The sequence below is a fragment of the Macaca thibetana genome, chromosome X (genome assembly GCF_024542745.1).
Source record: "Macaca thibetana thibetana isolate TM-01 chromosome X, ASM2454274v1, whole genome shotgun sequence".
NCBI lineage: Eukaryota > Metazoa > Chordata > Mammalia > Primates > Cercopithecidae > Macaca > Macaca thibetana.
Window position 1 is genome coordinate 22,940,700 of NC_065598.1, and position 22,267 is coordinate 22,962,966.

Below are 22,267 nucleotides of genomic sequence, written 5' to 3' on the forward strand. Positions count from 1 at the left end.
TAAATAAAGAGGCACATGCTCCCAGGTTGTGCCAGTTCAACTGGCCCAGAATCATTAGCACCTTAGAGCAAGCACTTTTAAAATGTTGAGTCTTGGGCACTTCACTTGCCTCATCCTAGTCCTGGACCTATACAGCAAATAGCCTTGGCAGATACAGTGTTTCCCTCCAGAGCAAAGGGAGGAGCCATGGGAGAGAGGGTGGGGTGTTGGAGAAGAACCTCAGAAGAGATAGATTTAAGAGAAGGGTCTGGGAAGCCAATCTAAGGAAAGTAGGACTTGAAGTACAATGGATGCTTCAAAGTTGACTCTTGCTCATTTTGCTTTTAAATGGGGAATCCATAGGATTTGTGTTTATCACAATGAATTATGATCACTTGTATCTATAAAAATTTTTCCCTGCTAGGTTTTCAGCTCCTCACGGGACTCTATCTTGTTCACTTTTGCCCTCCAGTTTCCCCCCAGGAACAGAATTGCTACTCAAAACAAGAGTTAATTGAATTAATTAATATATCTTAACAGATGAGTTAGCAAAAACTAACTTCCCCTCTCAGACACTTCATATGCATTATATACTTCAATATCCCTTGTTTGTGAATAATTTAAACAAATAAATGAAAAATTTGAATGTTTTTGAGGTTGTTGAACAAATTATTATACCAGGTTATGTCTTACAATTTTTCTCTCACTTTTCATTACTTTATTCATGAGATGGCATATTTTTAATCACTTTGTGTGGGATACTAATACATTATCTGCACTGTAAAATAAATTGTTATATTTTTATTAAATATAATTTTTAAAATTTATAAGGTGCCATGTATTATTCATTGACAAGTCTTGGCTCATGATACAGATTATATACCATTTTTTCCATGTGTCATAAGTGGCCATTTAGATTGAAATAAAATTATATTTAATAGAACTCAGAGCTGGCAAATTATTCTTTCATTTCAAACTGATTTTCTGGCCACTTTTCCTTGCCAAATGTTATGGATGAAAAATCTTTCATTAGGACACTTATAATAAGAAGCTCATATAGCAATATTTACTTTTTCTCTAAAATGCTTTTTTGGGTCCAAAAATTTTTATAGGTTAATAGTGGAAACCCCTTGAGAGAAAATATATGCCTTATTTACAAAGAAGTGAGAATACAACATATGTAGATACATATATAGATATATATATATATATAGTCCATTGAAATTTTACCACTCTAAATCCACTAGATTCTGCTTTTTCTTTCAATTCAAAAAAGTTCAAAGTTCTTCTTTAAAACAATGTATAATTATAGAAAACGTATTAGTCAAAATTATTTTTATTTTAAATGCATTATAAAATTTCTTAAAATTCTTTCATAGCTATAATTTTGCCTGCAATACTATACACTTTGATAAGTGCAGAATCTTTCTAGAACTATTTTCTTTATTGATAGAAACTTACACCTCCTACTGAGGAAAATCAGGCTCAAAGGTGAGAAATATATAACTTAAAAAGTTGCTCATGGTAACCTGAAACTCTAGCTTCTCTTTTCCTAAGCTTCTTTTGCCATCTACAAATATAAGCTTCAGCTTCTCTCGTTTCCCTGCTCTTTCCTCTAAGTACTTGCACTTGCTTCTTAAAAATAATACTACCAGTATGCTCTGCCAACTCTCACCAATGTTAGTTATTATTACCACATTTATTCTGACATTTTTGAAGTCTGACAAAATAAGGTGTAAAGGGAAACCAGGCATGTTCCTTTTATCAACCACTGTTTGTCACCAACTGTTTTGTTCGCTATAACTGGGTGGATGAGAAAAGGGTGTTGGAAATCTGGTCCTTACGTGGGTCTCTTAACTTGATTCCCATCTGTAAGCACAGCCCTACCCACATACCCAATGGTCATCATGGAAAACAGCTGAGAGTACAAAGGAAACCCCCCCCCCCAACTCCACTACTGGCAACAATTGACTCAACTTCAGGAAAATAAGCCCTAGAGGGAAAAAAGAGAAAGCCTGGAATCTTCTCTTAACCACAAATCCCTAGCCATGTCATGTGCACCCTGAAATTCCATTTTATCATTTGGAACATAAAAACAACTAGTGCCTATTTTTCAAGGCAGTGTAGAGCTCAAATGACACAATGTAAGGAAAAGCAGTCTGTAAATTCCATCTAGTTTTAATTTTGCATTCTTTTTTCCTATGCATATGTATTTTCACTGTGCCAAAATTATATGCATTATATCCTTGTTTTAAAAAAACACACATGCAGGTTAAAAAACAATTCCCTTGGGCCTCCAACCCCATTTATATCCATCATCTTCCCTTCCACAGAGCAACCGTTACCAAGAGCTAGTATGCATCTAACCACATTGATTGCACAAAGATATCTACTTCTTTTCCCTTTAACTGCAGTTTGTTTTGCCATTTTGTAAACAGACCACATTTTATTTATTTATTCTTTTTTTTTTTTTTTTTTTTTTTTTGAGATGGAGTCTCTATCTGTCACCCAGGCTGGAGTGCAGTGGTGTGATCTTGGCTCACTGCAACCTCCGCCTCCCAGATTCAAGCGATGCTCCTGCCTCAGCCTCCCGAGTAGCTGGGATTACAGGTACCTGCCACCACACCTGGCTAATTTTTACATTTTTAGTAGAGAGGGGGGTTTCATCATGTTGGCTGGTCTCAAACTCCTGGCCTCAAGTGATCTGCCTGCCTCAGCCTCCCAAAGTGCTGGGATTACAAGCATGAGCCACCATGCCTGGCCTATTCTTCTTTTAACAGACATTTGTTTCCAATATTTTATTAGCACAAATAGGCCTGAAAGGAGCATTTATTCCATCCTTGTACACCAGTGTGAGCATGTAAGGCATGTAGTTCAAGGTAGAATTTCTAGGTCATTAAGGTTCAGGTATTCTACACTTGTAACTTTTGCTGCCCAAAGCCTTTCCAATTGTTTTACACGCTCACCAGCAGTGTACATCAGAGGACCTGTTTCCTCTTATTCTCAGTATTTTCAGACTTTAAAAGTTTGGTCATTCCGATGAATGAAGAAATGACATTTTGCTGCTTAATAGTCGGGATTAACTTCTTTTCACATAAGGTATTAAATATTTGGGTGTCTTTTCTGAATTGCCTGGGCAATCTTTGCCCATTTTTCTGTTCCATATTTTTTCTCTTCTTATTGAAGTATAGGGGCTCTTTATGCATTTTGGATACTAATTATTTGTCACATATGGTAAAAATGTTTCTCTCCATCTGTTGCTTTTCCTTAAATTTTGTATATAGTAGTGTCCTTTGACTTGCAAAAGTCTCTACATTGACATAGTCAAATATATTGTTTTCTTTTTACATATTGTGCTTTTCATGATTTGTATTTTTAAAGTCTCCCATTCATCATGGTCATAAAGATATTATACTACAGCCAGGTGTGGTGGCTCACGCCTGTAATTCCAGCACTTTAGGAGACTGAAGCAGGCGGATCACTTGAGGCCAGGAGTTCAAGACCAGCCTGGGCAACATGGCAAAACCTCGTCTCTACTAAAAATACAATTAGCCAGGCGTGGTGGTGTACAACTGCAATCCTAGCTACTTGGGAGGCTGAGGCACAAGAATCACTTGAACCCAGGAGGTGGAGGCTGCAGAGAGCCGAGATCGCACCACTGTACTCCAGCCTGGGCAACACAGTGAGGCTCTATCTCAATTTAAAAAAAAAAAAAGGGCCGGGCACGGTGGCTCAAGCCTGTAATCCCAGCACTTTGGGAGGCCGAGACGGGCGGATCACGAGGTCAGGAGATCGAGACCATCCTGGCTAACACGGTGAAACCCCGTCTCTACTAAAAAATACAAAAAAAAAAAAAAACTAGCCGGGCGAGGTGGCGGGCGCCTGTAGTCCCAGCTACTCGGGAGGCTGAGGCAGGAGAATGGTCTAAACCCGGGAGGCGGAGCTTGCAGTGAGCTGAGATCCGGCCACTGCACCCCAGCCTGGGCGACAGAGCAAGACTCTGTCTCAAAATAAATAAATAAATAAATAAATAAAAAATAAAAAAAATTTAAAAAAAAGATATTATACTACAATTTCTTATATTTTAAAGGTTTTTTTAAAAAAAACATTTAATTTATCTGTAATTATTTTGTGTCAACAGTGTGAGAAAGCAGTCTATTTTTAATGTCAAAGTCATTTTCCTAACATGATTTATTGAATGGCTCATCATTTCTTCATTGATTTTTAATGTCATTTTCCTCCCAGAACAATTTTCCATTTGTTTCCATGTTCTCCATTCGGATCCTGATCTGTCTCTTCCTGCACCAACAGCATGCTATGCTAATTACTATAGCCACTTAATAATGTGTCTTAATGTTTGGTAAGTTCCTTTTACAAACATGTCTTTTCTGCCCATTTACTATTCTATAAGGATTTCAGAATCTGGCCAGTTCCATTAAAAATCTCAGTGGGATTTTTGGTATTACAATAAATTCATAGATTCATTTGGAGAAAGTGTTCCAGCTGAATAATGTAGCTTGTATCTGCATTTACTTAGATCTTTTTTGTCTTTTAACAAAGTTTTGTATTTTTTCCTTAAAGATGTTGTATATATTTGATTGAGTGTGTAGTTTTACTAGGTTTGTATTGTTGCTATACTGAATAGGATCTTACTTCTCACCTATTTAATTGGTTGCTACTGACATATGGGTACAATATTAATTTTTATACTAATCCTATCTCAAGAAATCTGACTGAACACTCTTACTAGTTTTATAGTATAAGTTTATCCTCTTGAATTTTCTGTCAATGGTTTGAAAATAATGAAATTTTGCCTTCTTTCCCGTTCAAGTCCTTATACTTCTCATTTATTTTCCCTGTTGTATCGTATTACAAGGACCTCCAGTACAATATTAAATAGTAGGAGAAGCAGGGGCATCTTCATCACGTCTCAGATCCGGCCTCAATGGCAATACTTCTTGTCAGCATGAATTCTCATCTTTGCTGAATCTTTATTTCTGTTCACTATGAGATTTTATCACTAATGGGTTTTGAAATTGTATCTCTCCTTTTGCCATTGATTAGGACAAATGGATATATCTGTTTTCTTTTCATTTGCTAATGTAGTGAATTCCACTGATAGCCTTAATAGTATTTGAACATCTTGTATTGCTGGTATAAGCTGTCACTTATTTTTATAGCTTTGCTATTTTTCCAATGTTTTATTTTAGTTTTCTTATCAATGTCCTTAAGTGAGATTGACCTATAATTTTCAATTGGCCTTATCTGGCATTAGTTATACCCATATAAAATAAGTTTTGTAAATTCTACTCTAGATATATTCTATGGCAAATTTTATAGAAGGGTATGTCTGTTCCTTTAAATTTTGGTAAAATTTAGTCATAAAATTCTTGGGCGTTCAAGTTATTTTGAGGAGAGAGGGATGTATTTTAAATCACTGTTTGGATGTTTTATTGACTTTTTAACTCAAGCTTCCTACTTTTGGGCCAAGATTAGTTATTATGTATTTGTTACATTGTAGATGTTCTCTTGTAAACTGTATATATGGTCATGCATCATTTATCAATGAGATATGTTCTTAGACATGAGTGGTTAGGCAATTTTGTTCTTGTACAAACATCATAAATGTAGATATGTTTACACATACCTAGGCTATGTGGTAGAACCTGTTGCTCCTAGGCTACAAACCTATACACTATGTTCCTGTACTAAATACTGTAGGCAATTGGAATACAATGGTATTTGTGTATCTAAACAGAAAAGTAAAGTAAAATACGGTATTATAATCTTATGTGTCCAACAACGTATATTTGGTCAATCATTAACTGAAATGTTATTATGCAGTGCATGACTGTAATTGGATTTTATATTCCAGTCTGAGACTTTTAACAGAAGATTGTAGTCCACTTGCATTTTTGTAATTACTACATTTGAACTTAATTCTGCCACTTCATTTCTTTTCTCTTTAACAGGCTTGTCTTTTATTTCCATTTGCCTGCCTTCAGTTGGATTGATAGTATTTTTCTTCATGTTTTTCTCCCCATTACCAATTAAAAGCCATAGTCTATTTCTTTGCTTTTAGGGATTACCTTTAAATTGTTAACATACATATTTAAATTTATGTTTTGTTACCAAAGATTAAGTTAACCATTACCTATTCCTTCCTCCACCACAAGACAAGAAACTTTAACCATCCTTGATTTTTATCCAAATTCCACTGGGATTCAAACATTTGTTGTTATTTATTGTCAATCGCTTCTTCCTTTGTAGATAATATCTCCCCTCTACTCCCACTCCTGTAGCGTCTATGCTTCTCTTTTCACCTATGATGTCCTAAAATGTTATTCAAATAAGTCTAGATATATTTTTTGGATCCTACTCAAATTTGGAAGTCTTCTATCTGAGAATGTCCTTCAGTTTTCTCTTCAGCTATTGCTCCCTCTATGTACCTCTTTCTGGTTTTGAAAAATCTATTAGATAAAGGTTGGAATTTCTTCTAGAACATATCTGCTTTGTTTTCCATCTTTAAATATCTATGCTACATTTTGTCCATGGTTATCTCCAACCAGTTATGCAAGTTATACAGGATGCATACTTCCAAAAATGACCTCCTCTGGGTGGCTCAGTTTGGGGCTTACATTTGGCACAATTCCAGGTTTTGTGGCCCATATGTAAAATTAGTTCCCGAATTTTTAAAACTCATGTTTTAAAAAGCACTTGGAATACTCTCATGGTAAGAGAAGGCACGATTCAATCAACTAGAAAATAGTCTTCAGTGTGGGAGTCTAAAAGGTGCCTGGAAGTGCCCAACTGGCTGTTGAGTAAAATGCTAAATTTTACTATGCTTCATCTGTTTAATCAAAAAATACATTATATAATCTCTCCACCTCTGTATGTCAATCAAAGAAAATTAATCTATAAATGCCTCAAAATATAAAAGTCAGTCATTACATGAATACAAATTATTTCTATGAATGCCATATTACACAAATCCTCATCCCTTGCTTTGCACCGAATGTCCTTCAAATCTGTCATCATTTATAGCCTTGTCTTTAAGGCAATTTCCTTCAACATGGAAATTAAGATTTGCCAGATGTCAGTGTAATCATGTTCCGAAAACATCCATCTCAGAAAACAAATAGTTTTAAGTGCTTTATTGTGCACACATGTTTGATTTTCTTTGTCTTATATGTCCTTTAAGAAAGCAGCAAGACTTAACACAACCACAGGTATTTGAATATGGCCAAACCCTTAAATCAAGTAACTAAACTTTCCTGAGCAAAACAAAAAGGAATCTTAGATGTTTTAAAACATGAAAGTTTATCTTTAAAACAGCTCATATTTTTATTCAATTTAGTTCTTTTAATAAATAAGTTTTAATTACAGAATTTTTGCCATATTAAGATAATTCACTCTTGAATAAGTTTTACAGTTCGTAGTATGCTTTCATATACATAAATTATTTATTCTTCACAAAAAGCCTACAAGTATTGCTTTACTAAGGAGAAAACTGAGGTTAAGTGCAGTTAAATGACCTACGTAGCAACAAACCCAGTCAGTGGCTGAACCCAGACTCACAGTTATGCTGCCCCACACCAAGGTATTTACTGCCTTCTCCAAGTCCAGCTCTCTTTAAAATCATTTAATGAAAATCACTGTAACAAACAAGACTTACAAGAGTCACTTAATGACTCCACAGTTTAAAGGTTGCTATGAGATTTTGCTGCCACAAAACAATTAGATGCATTTTAATGTAATCAGATTCTATCTGTATTTAAACAGCCAAGCTTTTGATCTATGATTTTCTTAAGAGATTCTGCCGCAATGGGTTAACAGAGATATCAACAACCATCACCACAATCCAGTTTTGGAACACTTCCATCCCCTTAGTAAGATCCTTCACACCCATTTATATTTATTCACCCCTCCCACACCCCAGCCCTAAGCGACCACAAATCTATTTTCTGTCTCTATAGTTACCTTTTTTAGACATTTCAAATAAACAAAATTATGCACTATGTGGCCTCTTGTGCCTGGCTTTTTCACTTCGAATAATGCTTTTGAGGTTTTTCCATGAACCGCATATGTCAGTAGTTTGCTCCCTTTTATTGCTGAATAATATACCATTGTGTGAACATACCACGTTTGTTTACTCACTCACCAATTGGTAGACATCGGGGTTGCTTTCACTTTTCCTGAACCAACTTTTTACTGCAATTTGTTTTTTTTTTTTTTTTTTTTTTTTTTGAGACGGAGTCTAGCTCTGTTGCCCAGGCTGGAGTGCAGTGGCCGGATCTCAGCTCACTGCAAGCCCCGCCTCCCGGGTTCACGCCATTCTCCTGCCTCAGCCTCCCGAGTAGCTGGGAGTACAGGCGCCCGCCACCTCGCCCGGCTAATTTTTTTTGTATTTTTTAGTAGAGACGGGGTTTCACCGTGTTAGCCAGGATGGTCTCGATCTCCTGAACTCGTGATCCGCCCGTCTCGGCCTCCCAAAGTGCTGGGATTACAGGCTTGAGCCACCGCGCCCGGCCTTTACTGCAATTTGACAGCTAGTTGTCCACGTTCTGTGTTCTCCTCTCCAGGACTCCAACTTCCTAAGTGGCTGTGGGTGCCTGTAGAAGATCAGATCTGATGTCTCAGCTCTCTCTGCTAACTATGATCCTTCTCAGTCCCTAGTCCAATGGATTACAACAAAATTGGCTTTTAAGGACTAGTAAGGCAATTATGTGACTTTTTCCATCTTCCTTTTTTATTACCACACTATGAGCAGGGTCATTTAAGGTATTTTATTCTAGCCTCTGAGGCTGTGGTTACAGTTGCACAACTCCAATTTTACTAAAAGTCACTGAATTGCACACTTAAAGTAGGTGAATTTTATGGTATATGAATTATACCTCAATAAAGTTGTTAAAAGGAGAAGGTTGGGGAGGACAGATGACAAAACAAGGGAATAGAAACCTAAATGATAAGGTTCAACTTGTCAACCTGAGCAACAGATACAACCTCCAAAGACCCACAGACAATCCTGAATGAGTCAGTCAGCAGTTCATTAGATTCATGGTAATCCTGCTAGCATAAATCCTATAACCGCTCTGAACTCTGACCATTCACATACCGAGTCTCAGCCTTTCCATGGCCTCTGTCACACTGGACAAATCCACACAACTGGGAAAAATGGGCAACAGTGCACAGGGTTAACAGAACACACTTTTTATACCATCAAAACTACCATCAAGCCCTGTATCTGCCACTTCTTAGCAAAATAAGTCACCCAAAGTTTAGAGTAGATTTAACAAATAACGATAAAAAGAAACTCAGTTGAATCTGAATTTCAGATAAACAATGAATAATTTGCCAGTGTATGTATGCCTCATGCAATATTTTGAGCATACTTATATTTAAAAATTATTTGTTGTGTATCTGAAATGCACAAATAACTAGGGGCCCTATATTTTATTTTATTTTTTTTTTTTTTTTTTTTTTTTTTTTTTTTTTTTTTTTGAGACGGAGTCTCGCTCTGTCACCCAGGCTGGAGTGCAGTGGCCGGATCTCAGCTCACTGCAAGCTCCACCTCCCGGGTTCATGCCATTCTCCTGCCTCAGCCTCCCGAGTAGCTGGGACTACAGGCGCCCGCCACCTCGCCCGGCTAGTTTTTTGTATTTTTTAGTAGAGACGGGGTTTCACCGTGTTAACCAGGATGGTCTCGATCTCCCAACCTCGTGATCCGCCCGTCTCGGCCTCCCAAAGTGCTGGGATTACAGGCTTGAGCCACCGCGCCCGGCCGGGGCCCTATATTTTAACTAGCAACCCTACGAAACTTACATATCCTCTTGGTAATAGGGGGCATGTTAGTAAAACCAAAGTATAGAATTGTAAGATTGAATAGGCAATTTAAATACATTAGCAACTGATACCTAAAAATTAGCTTGTTATATAATTGTTCTTCTGCCTTAACTACCTCTTTAGGTGTTCAATCATCCCCTGCAGGTGGAGCCCCATCCTGAGCCACAACTGGCTTTGATGGGATGTCAACAAATCACTCAGGTCTTGCTAATAACCCTACCACGAACAACCGGCATACAACAGCTAATCATTCACCATAGACTAAGTCCTGGGCATTTCACAAGAGGTAGTTCCTATGTAGGGACAGGAAGGAAGACTAGGGAAGGGAAAGAAGAAACTTTGCTTAGATAATGAGCACAGTTCTGGAACTAGAACCCTCCCCCTGGACTCCTTTTTATGCCATCTACCATTACTACTCCCACTGTTCCATGCTGAGGATAATTCATGGTGACAACAGGTTAGATCAAACCCATGTACACAAGGTTTTAGCCACCATAACAGCCAACTCTCCCACACTCTGGCATATCAACAATGCCAGGCTATGCTCACCTGATCTGAAGATAACAGATTCAGATAAGGAAGCAGATCATTCAAATAACTTTTTCATATTACTTTCTGACTCTGAAAGCAATACAAAAAGAACAGTAGAAAAGAAATGAAACAGTGACAACTTATAACCGAATGACAACCTGTGAGGAAAAAAGTTAAATAAATGCTATGTGTAATTTTACACAGCTAGATCATACTTTACTATCTTCCTTATTTACAATAACATGATTATTTTCCCCAAATATTTTCCAAATATGTAATTCTTAATGAGTACCTAATACTACACAGAATAATTCTATAAAGTAACCATTCTATTTGGTTAGTGTCTACTTCTTATGATTTTCAATACCAATAAAACCAACAGTCTTGTACAGATACCTTTATTTACATTAACATAATTTCCCTATGACACATTCCTAGAAAGGGAATTACTACATGAACAACTGCCAAATTTCTTTGCATAGATAGTATACTAATTTGTACTGCCACTAGTACTGAGAATATATGGGAGGTCTACTTTTATAAGCCCCACATCTACATCCCAAAGACCTATTCCAATTCTAAGGACAAAAATAATTTACAGTTATTTTTGAGAGAATAATACAACTCTGACTTCTCTTTATTCCTGTCCTCAGGATGATCTTAGTATTCACAGAATAGCAGAGAGAAGGGACGACCAGGAGTTCACAGGTTTGAGGCAAATGTCCATTCACCATGCTCTGATGGCCTATAGAGTTCTGTAGATGTCAAATATGGCTTTTATGTAACGCTTCTTATTGGACTCACTCTCTGGGATTGGGAATAGTTACTAATAGAGTGGGAGAGCAAGATATCAGGAGACAGAATTGAGGAGAGTGCTGGGTGGCCATGCTAAGTGTTCACACACTAGAGTTCCAAGAATAAATCACTAGGTGGCTCATTTATATTGGGCTTTGTCCAGTGGAGGATGAGCTACAGGTAAACATGAGCATCATGGATCTCGGAGAGGTAAAAGCATAAGGGCATTGATTAAGGCTGGCATTAGTGAATGACAGTAGTCAAAATCCACAGTTTGGTCATAGAAGAAACTCCAGTTATTATTATTATTTTTTTTTTGAGCAGCAAAGTAGCAGGCATATTTTAGTCTCTAACTGATCCATTCTATCTGACCGGCTAGCTACAAGGAGACAGAGGTAGATTTGTTTGAAGGACAAGATATGAAACTTTCTAGAATGAGAAAGGACAGATGATTTTAGTGAAAACAGACTGTTTAGAAGTCCTTAGAACCAAAATAATTTGGAGGCAAAAATCACGGGTTCTGACAATTATAGAGAGTCTTGGCATAGTATATCATTTTGGAGAAAGTATTACCAGCTACTTAGATAATGTCTGAGCTTTAGAATAAGGGGAATCTAATACTGAAATGCAGAGATACAGTAACTCAGAAGTCTAAGGAAGATGGTAAATGCTGCAAAAAGCCTTCTGGTTGTTTCAGGATGCCTATGGGAGGGGTGTAGCTGTCACATGTAGTTACATAGTATTCTAGAACAAGGCAGGCTCAAGGTGATCAGAAGTCTTTCAATATAAGAGAGGCAGTACAATAGATCCCCTAACAGCCAGTTGCATGGCATATAGACAGAGCAAGAATATACAGATCCAGGTTGCTTTAGCCGGGTGGTGGTTCTGCCTGGCTGAGAAGAGTTTAAAGAACTTCTAAAATTAAAGGGTCCTAGCCTCTCCCAGTATGAACTATTGAGTTCAATTTTTTAGTGGAGACTTTATTTCTCAGAAACTTTTCTACACTTTTTGGAAATTAAATGTACCAAACCCTCAGAAGAGATGACACAATCCAGACCATAAGAATGGATTTTGATTAAAAACTTTAGACATTTAAAGTTGTCAAAATAGATATTAGTTGGCCCTTGATTTAAGAAAAAATAATATGGTCTGCTTATGCTGACATCTGTTGATTTTAGTGTTAGAATCCTTAAAAATAATAAGCAAGGAAGTCCTCAAGCCTTGAGCTAATAATGATGAAGAAATTTTTTTAGCTTTAACAAGATTTCACTGCATAACTTGGAGTTTTCCATATTATTTAGGTATTTTCACATTTGTATGTATCTTCTTGTTTATCTTCTTCCCTCTTCAGGCTACAGGGCCCCAGAGCAGCACGGGCCACAAAACAGGGGTAGAGAAGGCATTGTTTGCTTTTTAATATTTCTTTCATTCAGTTGAAGTTTGTCTTCTGCTTCATTCTTACACTTTTCTTGTGTTTTGGAAGAATGAGTTAACATTATCACTAGATAAAAATAGCAGTGTCTAAAATTTAGAATCACAGTAGTTCATTAGATTTACTCATTATTGCTCAACTGGTGGTATTTACTCTGTTTTCGTGTGCTCAAATTAGAAATGCCACAGATTTGTATTAATACTATGTGTCATTAATACCGTTGGGTTACATTCTTTAATATTAAAGTAATTGTTGCAGGAAAAAAACGTAAGAGCGAAGGACAGAATCCGATATAGTACACACACATCTAGATCCATTTCTGCACCATTCTTGGAACAAAACCCTGAGTTCTATTTTAGTGAACATTAAAATATCTGTTGTTGAATCATTATTTGCTACTTAAGACATAAGTAAACCCAAGTTAGAGAGTTGGATGAAAAGCCTCTGAACAAGGCAAATCCCTATCAATAAATGGTTATCAATAGCCAATAAGCTCAATTTTTAGTTCTTTACTCAATTTTCTATAGTCTAGGAGTCAAAATTGGGACTTTCAGGCCAAATTCAGCCTAGAGAAAAATTCAAAACATTTGGCAACTTTTCAAAGAATCTGTTCTCTCACATGGGTTGAGGGAGGGAGAGAAATTCCCCAGAGCTCTGGCTTCTCTTGAACTCAGAAGTTCAGATCGTGCGGCTACATGTTACCTTCTTACATGGCACCAATCTGCTGGTTCTCCTTAGCTGCTGTCTTTTTTAGACAAGGCACATGCTGTCCCGTTCACCACAGTCCTCACTCTTCTCTATCACCACTCCTGGGCCACTTACTTTATTTATATAACCTGCTTGTCTACTGTAGGTATTTTAATTCGCCTGCAAATATGGCAAGCAGACAAGGTTTCAGCTTTTCTGCTTCGCCCACACAAGCAGGCCTTTAGCCTCTGCTTTATTTCTGACCATGACAATGAGACTATAGATTTACAATACAGACAGGAAGCAGATCACCCCAGACTTCATCTCCTACCTATCTGGTTGGGACAAGACGTCTAATTCCTAGGCTTAGGATTCAACTCCAAATGTGCAGAGAAAAGAAAAAAAACACACACACACAAAAGTGAAAAAAATCAATCAAGGTCACACAGCCATCCTAAGCTGTTCTGGGTCTACAACCCATATTTTTTGCTTTTCCACTCCTCAGAAGATCAAGAGGCAATGAGGAATTTCCCGTAATAAAGTATTACCAGTCTCTAGGGTGGGTGCTCTGAGGGCTCATGGCTTAGACTTATAGACAGCATCTGCCTCACCATGGATTATTCAGTAACCTTCAGTCCTGCCCTGCCAATGAGCTCTCACTGGGGTGGAACAGGCTGTCCAGCATGGTGAAGAAGCAAGCTAAAAGAAAGAGTTTGTGACTTTGTTTTTATTTTCTACTTTGGGCTCTAACAAAAGAATTCAAGAAGAGAGCAGCAAATCAAGCAAGCACCTGCTCATCAGGTTGTCTATTGATGTTTTCACTTACCCTCCAGGATATTCAAAGAGAGGCTCAGAAGTCTTGGCATAAAGAAATCTTTTTATTTTCCATGATCAAAATTGCCTAGCCAGAAAGGGCATCAAAGCCACGGTATCTTCAGAGGAAGATAAATTCACTCCAGGCTGACAGGAGGGTCACCTTGGCCATTTCTTCCCTTGCCTTAGAAGGAGGGCAGGTAAGGGAAGACCAATTTTGACTGGCAAATGGAGAATGCCTCAAGAAGGTGAAGATATGCCATAGATCACTTCTTTCCAATGTGCGTATAAATCACTTGGAAATCTTGTGAAAATGAACGTGGGTTCTAATTCGGCAAGTCCAGGGTGGAGCCTGAGGCTCTTCATAAAGGTCTCACAACATGCTCCTGCTACTGAACCTCTTACTGCATTTTGAGTAGCAAACTCATAGACATCATTGACAGAGGTTTTAAAAAGATAGAATATAATTTGTGATTTACTTTGATACAAGATATGCATGTAGATGGCAACTAGAACCTTATAGCCAAGTTGCATGATCTTGCCAGGAAAGTCATCATTCACATAAGAAGGAACAAGCCAGCATTGAGTTTTATGGTGTGAGGGTGATGGAGGCCCGGTTCGATGGGCCCAGAAACATATATAGAAATCAAGAAGGGAAAAGAGCCAGCAGCAGTCATAGAAACAGCAAGGAAGTCGATCAATTGAATAAAGAAGTCAATGTTTGAATAGAATAGCAGAGAACAAGGTAGCCTGAGGTACTTGCTAGTCAAGCTCAGCTAGCATTGAAGAATGCCAGATAAGAATTAACCAGGTCTTAGAGACCAGACAGATTCACTGGCACAGAGCAGGCAAACCTCAAAGTCTTAACAACGGGCAACAGGAAGAAATCAGCACAGGCAAACAAAGAATGCCAGTGTCAGCGTTGGGCCACAGATGGAGAACTAGGCAAGCAGGGAGATGCCTAGGTGTGAGATGTGAACATACCTGCTGATCTTCAGTTTCCAGAAATAACTGAGCAAGGGAAATAAAAGCATCCTAGTCCCAGAGGAAATCGTATGTGCGGCAAGAAATCCAAGAAGGTCTAAAGTGTGAGAACTGGAACTCTAAGCAAAGGCCCAGGTCTGTGACCCATACTGAATCAGTAGCAAAGTTATATGTTACTGAGCCAACTAAAGGCCTTTTATTCCTTCCCAGCAGAGACTGGTCCCAGAGCCCGTGTGAGGCAGAATCAACAGGTGTTCAGTTAACAGGCTACAGCTGTGAAAATTAGCAAACAGTGCTAGGCAGTTAGTAGAGCAGTGAGTCTCAAAGTACGGTCTCAAATCAGCAGTATCAACATCACCTGGGTACCTGTTAAGACCTGTGAATTCTCAACCCCACCCCAAACTTAATAAATCAGAAATTCTGTGGTTGGAGCCCAGCAAGGCGTGTTTTCACAAACCCTGCAGAGAATTCTGACGCACCATGCTCAAGTTTGGGAAGTACTGCAGTAGTTTATTCAAAGTATAAATGGAGACAAGGCCAGATGTGGCAAAGGCATGGCCTTAATCATGATGCTTTCAAAGAGCTGGTGAAGACTGAAATCAGTTACAGGGGAAGAAAATGCAGTAGAGAGAATGTGAAAGAATGATTAATAAAACGTTTAGGGGTTAACAGAGTCAGGCAATGATATTAAAAGGCAGAGTTATATCAATGTTGAAGGATCATCCAACCATGTGTAGAGTATTCATATTCTGATTCTGATAATGAGAGAAATCATGAGTGTCAAAAGGGGTCAACTCCTGTGTTTGAAAATGTTCTCATGCTGTATTTTTAAGACAGTCACCTCAAATAAATGTTATTTGGAGCTCATGCTTATGAAGATTTCCTCTCAGTGGGGGAAAAACAAATATGGTAGTCTAATGTGATCCATTTGACAGAAATATTGAGAAGAAATTTGTTTTAAACATGTGTTTAAACACAGGTGTAGGATGAAAACATATGTGTAGGTCTTTAATTATACTTACTGATTCAGCAAATATCTCTATTCAGACACTAAGGATGCAAAACCACATAAACCACCATCTCCTTAAAATATTTGTAGTGTAGTGCTAGGAGAAGACAATAAATTTGCAGTTGGCACAGCTATACTAGAGGTTTGACCTCCATAAGGCAGAGAACTTTTCTCAGAAGAGAGAAATGCTCAGTTTGACTCTGAAGAACAATTGAAAGAACATTGTAGTAGAAGAAATTATATGTAGGAAAGGCATGGAGGCAGGAAAGGCCTTCTGGGAAGTGTTAGAGGCTTGGAATGGCTGGGGGAAGAGGACATGAGGCTAGAGAACTAGTAAGCAGAGACCAGCTCATCGTGGCCCTAGCTGCCACCCTGGTAACACTGGTGAGCAGGGGAGGACCAGGAACAGATGTACCCTTCAGAAAGACCACTCTGTCTCAGTTATAGGGTAAATGGATTGACAAGAGGGCCAGGAAGGAGGTGAGCAAGATCAGTAAGAAAAAGATGATCATAACTAAGCTGATGGACTAGGGCATCAGAGCTCAGGAATGCAGAAATTATGCAGTTCTAAGAGATGGCAAGGCTTATGATGTGACAAAACTGAGATATATTGATACACCTGGATCAATCATGGAATGAGCCCCAGCAATTTTTTTAACCAATACTAGCAACAAGCTGGAGATCAATTTGGTTAATTTTATGAGCTAGAGGCAATTTAAGGCCGTCCCTGTAATGATGTCAGTCTTACATTTCAATCTGCTTTTTGGAGTGGGAGAAGAAGGACTTACTGAGGCCACAGTCATTGCTGCACATCTCTGAGAATACAGCAGTGACCAAGATGGGAATGTACCCCCTCTCTCCTGAACCTTTCCAGATGCTGGCAAGGGGGGAGGTTATATACCTCACAGGCCAGGAATGCAGTTCACATCACCTGTAGGCCATCCTACCTGGTCTTCAGGAAAGGTGGCTACAACTCTCTTCTCCTCCCTCTAACCTCAAGTGGGAGAGCTCTGGCAGGCATTGAGGGAAGTCATCTTGAGGCCCCAGTAGGCCAGAGCTGTGGTGATAGCAGCTTCCAAGAATGGAACCACAAGAGGCAACCTTTCTCTCTCTCTCTCCTGCTACTGCGGCTGCTAGATCCCTTCCCTTTGGTGGAATTAGTATGGAGAGACAAAAACTATGGGTGCCTTCTGCTTGTAAGGGGGATATCCAGCCTCACCTTGGCAGGCCAAGCAAGACCAGGAGGCGGTTCTCAGAAAAAGATGTTGGCTCAGGTCTAGCCCTGCCCTGAGTCTCAGAGAGGAGTAGGGGTAGGAGAAGGATATAAAATGAGTTATTGAGGTTTCTGCAAAGCCTAGATCAATTCACTGGTTAGGTAATAAGTTGGGCATTTGCTGGACACAGAGGCCTAAGCCATAAAAGCAGAGCAGGCATATGCCTCAGGTCCCTTGGTCATTCCTCAGTCCCTCAAGCACAGGGTACAGACACTCCAATTCTGCTCCCAGAGATATGGCTAACACCAAGTAAGATCTACAGCATGGTTTAATATTGAGGAATAGAGATTTTAAATGTTCTAAAGGTCCTGAAGGATTTACAATAAAATAATAACTAGCAGTTTTTCCTGAGTGGTAGGATTTCAGGTAATTTAAAATTTTTTCTTCTCCTTAATCATCAGAAACTTCCATAATAAATATGGTTTCCATTGGTGATAATAGAAATTAAAATTATTTAAAACATCATTATCATGTTGAACAAAGAATCCAATGTTAAAAAGTTTGATATTTTCCCACATATCTAGGAGATATAAATATGTATACATATATAAGGGTACCTAAAGAAAAAAGAAAATTAACATGATGAAGCTATGATAGAAGGTAAATAGTTTAGAAGAACTGTCAAAATTGAAAATATTGTCCATTGTATGATTCAAAGATGTGCAAAACCTACCCAAGGGCTATAAAAGATTACTATTCACAGCTGAGAAACTATACAAGACTGTCAATTCCCTTAGGTAAGCCTAGTATACTAGAGTCCCATTTCAATGCACTGAATTATAATTAGCTTCCTTAGGTGTAGGAGCTATAGTAGACAGTAGGCACTTCAAAGATTAACAAAGATATATTCAAAAATGGGAGACAAAAATAATTCATAATGATGAGAAAGAAAATGAAGTAAGCCAAAAGAAAAGACTGCAGTATCAACGAGCCAATATTGTCAATTTAAAAATCAGTGTTTACGAATTTTAGGTGACTTAGAGTTTTCAGCATTTTCTGATTTTTCCATAATTAACCCCATTAAAAAGTGGGCAAAGGACATGAACAGACTCTTTTAAAAAGAAGACATACACACTGCCAACAAGCATATGAAAAAAAGCTCAATATCACTGATCATTAGAGAAATGCAAATCGAAACCACAATGAGATACCATCTCATACCAGTCAGAATGGCTATTATTAAAAAGTCAAAAAAGAATAGAAGCTAGTGAGGTTGTGGAGAAAAGGGAACACTTACACACCGTTGGTGGGACTGTAAATTAGTTCAACCACTGTGGAAAGCAGTATGATGATTCCTAAAAGAGCTAAAAGCAGAACTACCATTTGACCCAGGAATCCCATTATTGAGTATATACCCAGAGAAATATAAATCATTCTACCATAAAAACACATGTGTGCAAATGTTCATTGCAGCACCATTCACAATAGCAGAGAAATAGAATCAGACTAAATGCTCATCAGTGACAGACTGGATAAAGAAAATGTGGTATTAAATATGTATACACCATGGAATACTATGTGGCCATAGAAAAGAATGAGATTATATCTTTTGCAGGAACATGGATGGAGCTGGAAGCTATTATCCTCAGCAAACTAATGTAGGAACAGACAACAAAATACCACATGTTCTCACTTGTAAGTGGGAGCTAAATGATGAGAACTCATGAACCCAAAGAAGGCAACAACAGACACTGAGGTCTACTTGAGGGTGGAGAGTGGGAGGAGGGAGAAGATCAGGAAAAATAACTATTGGGTACTAGGCTTACTATCTAGTGATGAAATAATCTCTACAACAAACCCCCATGATACAAATTTACCAATATAACAAATCCTCACATGTACCCCCAAATCTAAAATAAAAGTTAAAATTTTTTTTTAAATTTAAAACCTATATACTGGGGAGAAAATATTCATAAAACATAAATCCAACCAAGGGCTTGTATCTCGAATACATTAGGAACTCTCAAAACTCAACAATACAAGGTACATACAGAGTTCTAATTTCTCTCCATCCTTGTCAACTCTTATTTTCCTTTTTTTACAAAAATTATAGCAATCCTAGTAGGTGTGAAGTGGCACCTCATTGTGGTTTTGATTTGCATTTCCCTAATGACTAATGCTGTTGAGCATCTTTTCATTGCTTACTGGCCATTTGTATGTCTTTAGAGAAGTGTCCATTCAAATCCTTAGCCCATTTCTAAGTTGGGTTGTTTTTTCTTGTTATTGTTGAGATATAGGAATACTTTATGTATTCTGGATATTAAACTCATCAAATATGTGACTTGCAAATATTTTCTCTCATTCTGTGGGTTGTCTTTTCACTCTCTTAATAGTGTCTTTGGATGCTCAAATGTTTTTCATTTTAATCATCTAATTTATCTATTTTTTCCTCTGGTGTCCTATGTTCTTAGTGTCATACTTAAGAAATCATTGCCTCAAAACGATAAATATAGAATATTACCCAGCAATTCTATTCCTAGGTATATACCCCCAAAGAATTGAAAACAGGGACTGAAAGAGGTACTTGTACACAAATACGCACAGCAGCATTATTTAAGATAACCAAAAGGAGAAAACACCCACAAGTCTATCAACAGAGGAATGGATAAACAAAATGTGTTATATCCATATAATAGAATATTATTCAGCCATAAAAAGGAATCAAGTTGTAATTAATGCTACAATATAAATGAACCCTGAAAAGATTATGCTAAATGAAATAAGCCAGACGCAAAAGAACAAATGTTGTATGATTCTACTTGTATGAAATATCTAGAATAGGCAAATTTATAGAACCAGAAAGTAGATTAAAGTTTAACAGGAGGGAGGGGGAATGAGGAATGGGGAGTTAATGCTTATGGACACAAAGTTTCTGTTTGGGGTAATGAAAATATTTTGGAAATAAGGGTGATGGTTGCATAACATTGTGAATGTTACAAATGTCACAGAATTATATGCTTAAAAGTGGTTAAAATGACAAATTTATGTTGTATATATATTTTATCACAATAAAAATCTCAACAGTTAAATAATGCAATTATGAAAAGGACAAAGGACACAGACATTTCACTCAAAAGGATGGCAAATAAGCACACATGCTCTACTTCATTAGCCGTTAGAAAAACGCAAATTTTAACCACAATGAGATATCACTACATCTATATCAGAATGATGAAAATAAAAAAGAGTGGAAGACCAAATTCTGGCAGGGAGGTAGAACAACTAGATGTCTAGTATATTATGGGTAGTCATATAAAATGGTATGGTCACTCTGGAAAACAGTTTGACAGCTTCTCTTAAAATTAGACATGTGATTAACATGACCACACAATCATACTCTTAGGCCTTTATCCCAGGGAAATGAAAACTTATGCTTACATAAAATCCTGCACATGAATTTTCATAGCCGCTGTGTTCATAGTACCAAAAACTGGAAACAGCCCAAAAGTCCTTCACTGGGCTAATGGTTAAATAAAGTCTGGTCCATCCATACAACGGAATATTACTCAGCAGCAAAAAGATATAAACTATCAACTCAGGCAATGCCGTAGATGAATCTAAAGAGAATTATGCTTAACAAAAAGTCACTCTCAAAAGGTTACATATCATATGATTTTATTTACATAATATCCTTTTTTAGAGGGGGCATGAGGTCTTGCTATGTTGCCCAGGCTGGTCTTGAATTCCTAGGCTCAACCGATCCTCCCACCTTGACTTCCCAAAAGAGATGGAAAGCACATTTGTAGTTGCCATGGTATGCAAAGATAAAGTGGTAGCATGAGGTAGTTACTTTGTGGTGATGGAGCTGTTCTATATCTTGGTTGTCATGGTGGTTACATGAATCTCCATGTGGAATAAAATTGCATAAAAATACAAATACACACACAAATTAATACATGTCGAAATGTTGAAAACCAAACAAGATCTATAATCTAGTTAACGGTGTTGTGCCAATGTCGATTTCTTAGTGTGATATTATACTACAGCTGTATAAAATATCACCATTGGGAGAAACTGGAGGAAGAATACACAAGACTCTGCATACTATTTTTGTAACTTTCTGTGAGTCTATAATTATTTCAAGATAAAAACTTTTTTAAAAACACATCTAAATTGGTACATGAATACCACGGACACATTTTATTTTGCTTCTTTAGCAAACGGGAAATTTCTCATTAAAAAATGGAATGTTAAACTAACACAGTATAAGGGTGACCAAAATACTAAATTTGGTATTATAGCATAAGAAAGGCTCCTTTAAAAATTGGTATATGAGAATGAAAATGAAAATACAGAAACCTGATACAAAATGCATCCACTGTAGAAATGGCCAAACACAAATGAAACTAAATAAACCATATTTTTAAAATGTATATAGTGCACCAGTTCTTCCCATTTCCCAAACTGTCCATGCACAAAATCCTTATTTATACTTGTGGTTTTCTTTCTGTGTACAGAAGCGAAGTATATATGTCACTCTTCCTAGAAGAGGGTGGGTAGTGATGAATATACATTTTTTAAAGAAGAGGAAACTTGAAATTGTAAAGCAAACAAGGAATTAACGTAGGTGGCAGAGCAAGAGTGAAGGGCTTTGCAGTGAAGCTGGGGAGAGATAAGGAAAGCTGAAGGAAGAGAGACCTGCGGTTCAAATCAACTTTTGTGATGGGAAAAATAAAATAATGAAGAGTACTCTGACAGGAAAAGGAAAAGCTTATCACCTTCTGAGGTCTGACCACAACCTCCCCATAAAGGGGTAAAGTGCAGGCTACGCTGGCAAATGTCAGAATGAGGGTCTCTGCAGCTGAAGAGGATGCATCTTCCAGACAGAAAAACTAAGGAAGTGTGGACTATGTCCCTGGGGGCACTGGGGTGAAAACCAGGCAAACAGCTCTGTCATCTCATCTAAGGGATAAATGTGGA

At 37.7% G+C, this 22,267-nt stretch overlaps 1 protein-coding gene across 3 annotated transcripts in view; it reads left to right on the forward strand.

Annotated features, from left to right (window-relative positions):
- Positions 1-22,267, forward strand: part of SAT1 (spermidine/spermine N1-acetyltransferase 1) — a 599,966-nt gene that overhangs the window by 72,388 nt on the left and 505,311 nt on the right. The window contains exon 1 of one of the 3 annotated variants that reach the window (XM_050777383.1): positions 2,630-2,639. The exons of the other annotated variants lie outside the window; for them this stretch is intronic. The gene's annotated coding sequence lies outside the window, so the exon portion shown is untranslated. Of the gene's footprint in view, positions 1-2,629; positions 2,640-22,267 lie in introns of those variants that run through there. 3 annotated transcript variants of the gene reach the window in all.